Genomic DNA, 11,743 nt, shown 5'->3' with positions numbered 1-11,743 from the left:
TCCAGAGGAGAGTAGGAGTGATGGACATGTGAGAAGAAAGTTACTCGCGTTTGTAACCACAGCAACCTGAAAGCGCTTAGCAAGTTATTGAAAGTTTGCTCACATGGCCTTGGATCAACCGATCCTCCACTCCACTGTCTTTCTCTATGGTTGGGATAAGGAAGCGTCACAAAGACCAAAGTCATTTATGTACTGTTTAATTATATTTGTGGACCGCCAACTGCGCTTAGTTCCTGCTATATTGAGCCTGTCCATTTCTTCATTTAGTCCAGACCTTCCCAAAGTGTGGGGCCCCCTAGGGCGGGCGCAGAGCCATTGCAGGGGGAGCAAGGTATGAAAAGGGGAAAAAACAAACAAACAATAAACCAATGCTTGGACACTGTTAGCACAGGGCGCCAACACAAATGCAAAGCAGGAGATGAAGCATAGCTGAATATGTTTCCAAACCAACTTCATTCTAAGACAAAGAATAGAAAACATGGTGAATGGTAAATGGCCTGTATTTGTATAGCGCTTTTACTAGTCCCCCCTAGGGACCCCAAAGCGCTTTACACACCCAGTCATCCACCCATTCACACACTGGTGGAGGCAAGCTACAGTTGTAGCCACAGCTGCCATGGGGCAGACTGACAGAAGCGAGGCTGCCATATCGCGCCATCGGCCCTTCTAGGCGGTAGGTGAAGTGTCTTGCCCAAGGACACAACGACCGAGACTGTCCGAGCCGGGGCTCGAACTGGCAACCTTCCAATTACGAACTCCCAACTCGTGGCTCAAGAGTTGAGCCACGATTGCCCCACATGAAGTATGTCTTCCCTTTGGCTTCACCTGCACAAGTGCCAAGGTAGGTCTCCCCTGCATAATTGGTTTTCCCTTTGTCAGGAGCACGGGCTGGGCTCTTCAAATCACGGACAAACAGTATCCCACATTCTTGATTTTTAGTTCACAAACACTTGTTGTAGTGACTAACTACTCCTGACATTTTGCAGATGTTAGCTCTTTATACAGTAAAGTTACAGTGGGATACAAATAATATCAGGGTGTTCCTGCCACAATTTGTTCCCCCTGTTCAAATCACAGACAAACAGTATCCCACAGCTGTTTATGTTTTTAAACCCATTTTGCACAGAGAGGCATTTTTAAAAAAAAATGTATTGATAGCAATGTTGAATATTATTACACAGGAAAAAAACAACTATATGTAAAACAATGACACCGTGACGCCTCTGCTTTTCTAAATAGAGGGACAGTAACTGCATGTGTATATGTAAGCGTGTAAAACCTGAAGATAGAGACAAAATACTGTTTATCTGCCATTCTGCAATTCATCTCATAAACAATAACATGGCACACAGTGTGATGTGAAAAAAGGCATATACCTTTGACGTTGCATGACGAACTCTGTATTCCTCGTCCACATGTAAACGCAAAAAAGGAGTTTTAAAAAATCACCGTTTTCGGTGATTCGAAATGCCGTTTACGTGTGGACGAAACAGCTGCGTTTTCAAAAATACCCGTGTAGGTGCGGACGTTGCGTAAAAGAGTTAGTAGTTTATTTTCTTACTACTTGTAATTTATTGCAGATTACTTGTATTTGCTTAATTGTTTACTAAATGTTAGAGGTGTGAAATAAACCGCAACGGAGCAAAATATGGGTGTGTGTGGTTGGAGGATGTGTGCACGTGCGCGCGGAGGGGGGGGGGGGCGTGAACATTTTTTCTTGTAAAACAAAGGGTGGCCCAGCAGAAAAGGTTTGGGAACCACTGATTTAGTCCAAGGCTGTCGCCCCCAAGAACACGTGCGCAATCTCGGTGTTCAGAGAGTGCACTAAAAAATGTGAAAGAACGAGGGGTCATCAACATTTGGGCTATATATACTTACAATACATAGCTTTTGATTAAGTTTAGCTAATTTAATGATTAGAAATCTACCCTCTGGATCTATAACTGTGTTGAGTACTGTGCAATTAATATTTTTATGTATTAAAATTGCTACTTCCCATTGGCAAGAGTTATAGGAGGCAGTGAACACATTAGGAAACTCAGATGTTTTAAGTTCATATGTAGCAAACAACGTCTGCCTGTAGTTTCTTAAGCTGGTTAAATGTCTTTAACATCTGATTTCTGGAGCCAGCTTCATGCACATTCCATGTAACCTTAGTGTGCCCATAGTTGTGTGTGTACAGCTAATGTTGCACGCTATGGGTGACTCTTGAATGGGTGAGGAAAATGGAACTCCATCACCCGTTTGTAAATAGAAGAAAAAAGTGGCTGGATTCATTAGTTTAACATTTTGTAACTAAAAACATTCTTAACCAAATGTGTTTTTTCATCTGTTTTCATGCAGCACTTCCTCATTTCCACTTGTATGTTTGGCCTTTTGATAAACCTCCTCCCTCTAGTGTTACCTACACTGCCTCATGTGTGGTTGTGTCTTTAGACTGACACCGACAGACATTAGCTGATGGATGCATGACATGCAACTTAAAAATACACTTTTTTGGCATTGCTGGGTGAAAAACAAAAGGATCAAAAAGGTAAAGGATTAAACTGGGTAAATTATGAGCTATTCTCACCTGCTTGTCCACAAGAGTCCCTTTCTGGCCATTGCATGAACACTACTTCAAAGATGTAATTGTGAAGCATTGATTACCTGATCACACTCTTCCTCCTCCTGCCACCCCTTTATTCCACATTAGACATGTGATCCTCAGGTGTCACAGGTGTTCGTAGGCTGTATCCCAATTCAGGGTCTGCAGCCTTGGAGGACGCGGCCTTCGTGGTCTACGTGGGACTAGTCCTTGAAGACCGAGGAGTGTGAGGCTTGTATAGGCTTGTGAAATGGGACGGTCTAGCCTCCGCCCACCCTGGTTGCCTAGCAACCATGACATCGACTGCTGGAAACGTTTCATACAGCATTGACAGAAATAAAAGAGAAAATCTTTTGCTCATTTTTTTTTACATTTTTACATGAGCTTTATTTGATTTGATAAGTATCTGTGGCTGAGACCACGGGACTGTAAAAACATTGTTGGGCTTCATTTCTGTGCTAAACAGTCATTTTAAGATTAGTTAGTAAATAACAATTAGCTTATGTTGTTCATGAGACTAAAGTCATCTCACTTTGGTAATGTAATATTACCAATATTAAATATTAAAGTTATTATTATATTAATCATTATTAGTTATTACAGGAGTGAACTTGAACCCTGTGTCAAATACTGAGCTTCAGTAAAAATTCAAGTTCCAGTTATTTATATTATCACCTTAAATCTTCACTCAAAGACAAGCATCTTTTACAGTGTATATATAGATGTATTATATATAAGAGACAAATATTGTTCTTTTATTATGTTTGTATTACTATGTTTGGCTCAATACTTACATATATGTGTAAAAAGAAAATGTACGAGCTGTGATAACTGTTTCTGTGTCACGGTTTGGCATGGCAGACCGTGGGGGGTGTAGGGAAGGAGGACCCAGGCGTGGTGCTCTGTGTGCAAACAGTGCTCTTTATTTACAGTGTAGGTAACAAAACAACAATAAATCCCCGTGCTTTCCCTGACTCCCGTGTCGTGTCTCTCCGTGACCAGTCCGTGTCTCAGTCCTCTCCGCTCCCGTGTCTCAGCACTCCTCGTGCTGGCTGCTGTCTGGCGCTCCACACTTCTCCTGGGGACACAATAGACGCAGCCGTCAGGACACATATAACCGCGGGCATACACACACTAACTCAGCTCAACAGGATGACTAACATGGAGTCTCACGGAATGATCCCGCGTCGGTGGGAGTTCCAAGACTCTCCTAAGTAGCTCCCCCGACGAGGCCTGATCAGCAGCAGGTGTGTGGCTTCGGGTGTGGCCAGTCCGCCAGCAGGGCCACACCCACCAGGCCTGAAGGCGCCCGCAGAAACACATATATACACACGCAAACAGGGAGAAGGACAGCAACACCAAATATACATTATAATTCATAACTGCTCAGGGATCAGGGCCTGGAGCCTGGGGCTCGCTTGGGCCCCTGCGGGGGTGGGGTGCCCTCGGCCTCTTAGCCTGGGGCTCGGTCACTCTGGCACAGCTGGCTGCCGGCGGAGCTCACGGGTGCGTCACTGCAACCTCCCCTGGCTTCTGCTCCGCGGCCGCTGAGTGAGCCCTCATCTGGAACTCTCCTCAGCTCTTTCTGGGAGTGTGGCGCAGCTGCCCCTCTGTTGGTCTTCCTTGGTCTCTTGTGTTCTGGGGGCCTCTGGATGTCTGGAGTCTTGATCTCCTCCATACCTGCTTCATGCCCTGGAGGACGGGGCTGTGCCCCCCACACCCTCTAGCAGATCATTACATGAAGGAACCTTTTAAAAAAACAAGCGCGTCCATGCTCACAGGTGTACACACGGGTGATCACACCCACAAACTACACCCTTTTTGGCTCCTACCTCAAAGCACACTGTGTTCTGTTGATCTTGTGTGCTGCACAATAATGTTTAATATTTAGTATTTACTGTCATATTCCCATATATCATTGTGATGTTGTTTATTCTATTACTCTTGTTCTCTTCTGCTTGTTTTCTTTTTTCTTTCTCAACAGGTGATCCAGGTGATCGATATATGCATTTTTTTTCTTTTTTTTTTTCTGCCCATTCTGTTGGTTTTTGTTTTTTGCCCTTCTCCCCCGTCCCTCTTCTCAGCTGTTTCTCTTTCCCTCTTTCTTTCTCCCTTTCTTTCCCCCAGTCAAGTCTGTCCCGTATTCAGCAAGTGAAAATAAAATAAACAATAAAAGGTGAATCAAATGGACCATTATGGCAAGGCTGGGATGGTCAGTTTGGTAAAGTAAATCCATTGGGAATCTTTCTTTGCCTTTAGACAACAATTCTGATGGCAAAAGAGCCAAACGGGACAGGCAAAAAAAAAAGAAAAAAAAAAAAGACATAACTGCTCAGGGATCCTGGGTTGGAGTGACCCAGGATCCCTGAGCAGTTATGTCTTTTTTTTTTTTTTTTTTTTTCCTGTCCCGTTTGGCTCTTTTCTGACATTCTGATTCAATTCAATATCAGTTTTATTTATATAGCGCCAAATCACAACAAAAGTCACCTCAAGGCGCTTCATAGATACAGAGAAAAACCCAACAATCATATGACCCCCTATGAGCAAGCACTTTGGCGACAGTGGGAAGGAAAAACTCCCTTTTAACAGGACGAAACCTCCAGCAGAACCAGGCTCAGGGAGGGGCGGCCATCTGCCTCGACCGGTCTCATAGAATGAAGAGTAGACTGATATATTAAATATCCCTTTATTGGGTGAGAAAATCATACCATGTCATAACTGCTTTAAGTCATACAGAATAGATATCAGAGCCTTAAACAGGCTGACTTCTGCTAAATGGGTCAAACTGGGCAGAAAGTATACGAACACAGAACATCCTTATAGAATATGATGTGACACTATAGATCAACTTACCTCAAAATATATAAAGCATATAAACAATTACATCAATATGATACTAACAAATACAGCAGTACTACTAATCCAAAATAGTCAAAGCTTCATAGAATTGAAACAAACATTTATTTTTAGGTCCATTCTGCTGCTGATACATACTTTAGGGTTCTGAACATTGAACTTGTTTCTGCCTTTCATAGTGTGTAACTTGAAGGCCCTGAGTACTTTCTCCGACACTGAAAACACTGGAATTATAAAATTATTTTAACATTGCCTAATAAGACTGATTCAGGACAGAAAATTAGTTATTTTAAACTTTTCTAGCAGTTCTTCGCAAACAGGGAACAGTCTGTCTATTCTCTCTATCTGTCAGCTGGTACTGGCTCTTCCTCCTCCTCTTCCGCTCACACTGCTGAGTTTGTCCTGGTGGATCATCAGGGGTGCAAAGCTTCACAGACGATGCGCAGCAGTTGGTCCCTCAGTCTGTCCTCACTCTGGACACTTGCAGTTGAAACACGTGGAAATCAAATGTGTGATAAGCTGCAGGAATCGAACACAAGTGTACAAGGAGTGCAGAATTATTAGGCAAATGAGTATTTTGTCCACATCATCCTCTTCATGCATGTTGTCTTACTCCAAGCTGTACAGGCTCGGTAGGCCTACTACCAATTAAGCATATTAGGTGATGTGCATCTCTGTAATGAGAAGGGGTGTGGTCTAATGACATCAACACCCTATATCAGGTGTGCATAATTATTGGGCAACGTCCTTTCCTTTGGCAAAATGGGTCAAAAGAAGGACTTGACAGGCTCAGAAAAGTCAAAAATAGTGAGATATCTTGCAGAGGGATGCAGCAGTCTCAAAATTGCAAAGCTTCTGAAGCGTGATCATCGAACAATCAAGCGTTTCATTCAAAATAGTCAACAGGGTCGCAAGAAGCATGTGGAAAAACCAAGGCGCAAAATAACTGCCCATGAACTGAGAAAAGTCAAGCGTGCAGCTGCCAAGATGCCACTTGCCACCAGTTTGGCCATATTTCAGAGCTGCAACATCACTGGAGTGCCCAAAAGCACAAGGTGTGCAATACTCAGAGACATGGCCAAGGTAAGAAAGGCTGAAAGAAGACCACCACTGAACAAGACACACAAGCTGAAACGTCAAGACTGGGCCAAGAAATATCTCAAGACTGGTTTTTTTAAGGTTTTATGGACTGATGAAATGAGAGTGAGTCTTGATGGGCCAGATGGATGGGCCCGTGGCTGGATTGGTAAAGGGCAGAGAGCTCCAGTCCGACTCAGACGCCATCAAGGTGGAGGTGGAGTACTGGTTTGGGCTGGTATCATCAAAGATGAGCTTGTGGGGCCTTTTCGGGTTGAGGATGGAGTCAAGCTCAACTCCACAGCGTGGCTGGCAAGAAAGGGTATAAAAGAAGAAAAACTAATGACATGGCCACCTTGTTCACCTGATCTGAACCCCATTGAGAACCTGTGGTCCATCATCAAATGTGAGATTTAGAAGGAGGGAAAACAGTACACCTCTCTGAACAGTGTCTGGGAGGCTGTGGTTGCTGCTGCACGCAATGGGTAGTGGGTAGTGACCGAAAGAACGAGATCGCGGATACAGCGACAGAAATGAGCTTCCTCCGAAGGGTGGCTAGCCTCTCCCTTAGAGATAGGGTGAGAAGTTCGGCCATCCGGGAGGGGCTCAGAGTAGAGCAGCTGCTGCTCCACATCGAAAGGAGCCAGCTGAGGTGGTTCGGGCATCTGACAAGGATGCCCCCTGGGCGCCTCCTGGGTGAGGTGTTCCAGGCATGTCCCACTAGGAGGAGGCCCCGGTGCAGACCCAGGACACGCAGGAGAGATTATATCTCTCGGCTGGGAACGCCTTGGTGTTCCCCCGGATAAGCTGGAGGAGGTGGCTGGGGAGAGGGAGGTCTGGGCCTCTTTGCTTAGGCTGCTGCCCCCGCGACCCGGCCTCGGATAAAGCGGATGAGGATGGATGGAGAAAGAAAACAAAACAAAACCCTAGGAGTTGGTCACTAAACTGAAAAATAAGTCAAAAGGTTAAATCAACAAACAAACAAAAAAGAGCAAGCAGTCATCACACACACAGCTCACTAGCTGCAAACCAGCAAGGCACTTTGCCCTTAGGTATTCCATGTTAATTGCTGAGTAGAGTCAGGTGAACAAAAAGTGTGATAATTGAGGCAGGAAAGATGTTGGGACACACCCTCACAAGGTCAAATTCACAGGAGGCCCTGCTACAGCCATAAACAAATGAAATGAATTTTTTTGCAGTACTCAAAGTGGCTGTCGAGTGCTCTCCCAGTGTTATGTTTGAATGTGTTTTGTTGATTTGTTTTAGTTAATCTGACCACCTGTTATCCACATGAAGGATAAACCAAACTAGACAGGATCAGTTCTTATGCTGGCTCAGGGGGTTGGGAAGCGCATCTGTAACCGGAAGGTTGCCGGTTCGAGCCCTGGGCTCTCTGTCCTGGTCGTTGTGTCCTTGGGCAAGACAGTTTACCCTACCGCCTACTCAGTGGCAGTCCTAGCCTGTTTGGCGCCTTGGGCGAACACTCCCTCTGGGGTAGTGACGTATACTGAACACACTATATTAAATAATGTAAACAACTAATAGGCTATTGTTTTTGTATCATTTATTGCATTTATGGAGGGAGTGTTGTATGCTGGCCAATGGCACAGCTAGCGACTGGGTGACTTTATTCACCCGCTTCGGCTGTTATCAATCCATCAGGCGTTATTAGCAGAAATCAGTCCCATAGATATGGGCCATCTCCTGCTAGATTGTTCAGAAGATTGTTATCATCCATCCAGATGGAGGATCACTAACAGGAGCATGGGAATACTCCAGAATCCACTCTGGCTGGAATCCGCTGGATACAGCAGTGTTTACAGGTAAGGCCATTTAAACGGACAGCATTTATAGAATGACTATTAAAAGTCAATAATGTTAATGTGGTTGTGTTAGTAATACACAGAGTGCTAATATAACAGCTTTAAGATGCATTTGTAGATATTATTACGTATTTTACCGTCCTTATGGTGCTAGCTTAAAGTTGCGATGTAAAAGTTAGCTTATATTGTAGTAAAGCTACAATGCTTACAGTCATGACAGAAGCAGAAGATTAGCTTCTGTCATGACTGATGAAGTTACTGGTTAATAAAGTTTCCAGTAAAGTGATTAATCGCAGCCACAGATTAATCGCAGCCACAGATTGACAGTAAATATCTCGATTAGCTTCAACGCATCTCTAATAAATATGTGCAAGTTTCAGTGCTTCGTTTAAACTGTATGATACTTATACTGACCCAGGGTCAGTGTAAAATACAATCCTAGCTGTGTGAACAAAGTCTGGCTCCTTTAATCCTGCATTACAAACCTCAGGATGCATGTTATTATTACTCTTTCCTGCTGGCACACCTGTCACACTTGAGAGTCAGCTAGAAGCTTTCTCATCACATAAAAAGAAAAAAGAAAACAAAAATATTCAGGAATTAGAAAAAAACATCAAATCACTAGAAGAAGCCTACGCGTCCCACCAAGATCAGGAAACATTGAACAAAATACGCAAAACAAAACTAGAATTAAATGAGATAATTGATAAAAAAAACAAAATTCTTAGTACAAAGACTACGCTTACTGCCAAAGGGAAATTGTTTTTATATAATGTGATCAGCTCCATGAAATGTGCTTTTTATTGATCACTAAGCAATCTACATGTCTACGTGACTTTTCACCTAATAACTTTTGTGATGAACTTATTCAGCTACTAACTGCTTCCTGTCTTCAGAGAACAGTCAGATGTAGAGAAGAGAAACCTCAGCTCTTTTCCGAGAACATACAGATGTAGAAAAGGGAAAAACCCGTTGCTCTGAGTGACGTTGTTATTTTTGTACACACACACACACACACATACACACACAGACACACACACAAGTATAAATAAAGAACGCAGACAGTGATGAGACGCAGGTCATGCGTCCATGACTGCCCTCGCGAGTGAAAGACAACTGCAGTGTTTGTGTTTTCTAACTCAGGTGTCTGAGCTGAAGAACTAGGGGGTGATTTTAAGAAATCCCCTGTCATTTAAATTGGTCCTTCGAGCTTAGCGATGGAAACAACAGACACATTTCTGTGACTCCAAATCCAAGGTCTGACTGCTGTATCCTGACGTCGTGGGAAGCCATCACAGAAGTCTGTCGACAGCCCTCTCCAGGTAGAGGTGAAAGACCTGGGATGTTAATTCGGGTCCAGGCCGGTGAACTTTTCTGGTCCACGACGTTGGGATCCAGCCAGACGACATGAACAACCAGCAAAAGACGACTGAGGGTGAGAAAACACTGTTTGGTCTTAAACCGCCAGAAGGGTTTCGTGAAATGCGCAAAATAGGTTGGAAGTAGCCGCAATTACTTCGGGAAATGCGCAAAATAGGTTGGAAGTAGCCGCAATTACTTCGGGAAATGTGCAAAATAGGTTGGAAGTAGCCGCAATTACTTCGTGAAACACGTGAAATAGGTTGAGTTCGCAGAAAGGAACTAAGTTTAGGCTGGGTTTAGAGGGAGCCGCAATTACTTCGTGATAAATTATGTTTAGACTGGTTTCAGAAGTAGCCGAAAGTACTTCGTGACAAATTAGCGCACAAATGTCTATCTGTGTGTATGTATATGTTTTTTGGAAGTAAGTTGATTTTACAGCACAACACGCTGCTAAACTACTTCCATCTTTGTGTTCCTGCAAAAGCCCAAGTACTGGTGACAGAGGGGAAACGTTGAGTTTCACCTCATAAAACTGACACCGCTCCGTGAACAGCGCGGAGTAGAAAGGCGTGTCAGCCACCACCCCCGAGTCTAGTACCAGAGAAGGCTCTGTAGTTCTGTGATAATGGGGAATCAGCCCACAAAACTCACTGCTGACGATCAGTGGCTAGAAAAGAAATTTGTCCAGGCACCGGACAAATCAGTGCTTGTAGATGGAGAAATCCTAAGAAAACAAAATGTCCCACTTGGGAAGGAAAATGCAGCCCCTCAGCATTAACACAACTGAAGGAAGTTCTTTTGAAAGAAATAGAAGAAACAAAAAAACTTAAGAAAGAAAGGAAAACGTACGCAAGAATTAGAATATTTCCAGGCCTGGAAAGAAGAAGCAGTTAGGCGAGATGAAAATAAAAAGAAAAAAAAACAAGAGAAAAAAGATAAACAGTCAGAAAAACAGTACTTAACTGCTAGTTTAGTAAAACCAGAAGACGAGACACTGTGCAGTCCTCGCCATCCTTTTATTAATCCACCACCCGTTCCTGCAGCCGCAGCTGTAGCACCACCCATTATACACTCACCCATATCAGGATGAACATAATAATCCCTAACGAAGTGAGAAATTAGAGATCAAAGTAGAAGTTTAAAAAGGGCTAGATACAGACCCAACTGAATACATATAAATACAAGAGGAATAAAGTGGAATAAACAAGAGGCTAAATTAAATTAGAGCTTATCTTTAACATATTCAAACTAATAATAGCAAGGATAACAACCTGTAAACTGATATTAACAATGAAACATAGTTGGCATGACGACCATGTACAGAATGTATGGAATGAATGAAAGCAAATAATTCACACGAAAAGCTTTTAAATAAAATAGAGAGATGCATAAGGTACATTAAGGCTGTGTCATTGTTCAGCCAAGGAAAGTGTGTGAAAAGGTAAATGTCTCCAGCTTGGGAAAGGGTGAAGCTGCAGATCACCCGAAGCCCTTGATGGACACAAAATAAAATATAAATAAAATATTATAATAAACTGCCTGGTTCGCCATGCAACAGAGAGAACGAATGTGACCGAAGGTTGGATCTGATATGAGGCAAACAGAAGACCGGTCTAAAAAGGTAGGCACAAACCTGTTCAGAGAAAAAGCAAATCTGTGCCGATTGGATGAATTCTAAATTATCTGTTTGCTGAGTAAGATGATCCTAACTATCAAATTGGCTCAGTAGTAGTGTGTTGTAATACACTAATAAAATATTGTAATATACTATTGCTGTTATATAGAAATAAAAAAAAGATAATAACATTAATAATGACATAATATTAATAGGAAGAGGCACCTTAGTCAGTTATGATGTGAGGTGGACAATTGTTAAGAAGTAGTCTGCATCAAGCTTAAGGTTGCTCAAACTCAGTAGAACGACATATGAGATGAAGATAACGAAGAAAATAACTAAACTGATGAAGTGCATAGAGGCACTTGACCTGCTTGAAAACCTGTCATCCTAGATGGGACATTGCTGAGATATAGAGCAAAC

General features: G+C 43.0%; 1 long non-coding RNA gene across 1 annotated transcript; it reads right to left on the bottom strand.

Moving 5' to 3' along the window:
• Positions 1 to 3,556: 3,556 nt before the first annotated feature.
• On the bottom strand, positions 3,557 to 3,807 carry LOC120726474. Its single transcript, XR_005694326.1, has 2 exons — positions 3,761 to 3,807; positions 3,557 to 3,665 (listed from the first exon to the last, which is right to left on the bottom strand). It is a non-coding gene; the product is annotated as an uncharacterized LOC120726474 (long non-coding RNA).
• Between the last annotated feature and the right edge of the window lie 7,936 nt (positions 3,808 to 11,743).

This window comes from Simochromis diagramma, unplaced genomic scaffold, assembly GCF_900408965.1.
Source record: "Simochromis diagramma unplaced genomic scaffold, fSimDia1.1 OVJJ01000753.1, whole genome shotgun sequence".
NCBI lineage: Eukaryota > Metazoa > Chordata > Actinopteri > Cichliformes > Cichlidae > Simochromis > Simochromis diagramma.
This window is presented reverse-complemented; position numbering and strand designations above follow the sequence as displayed.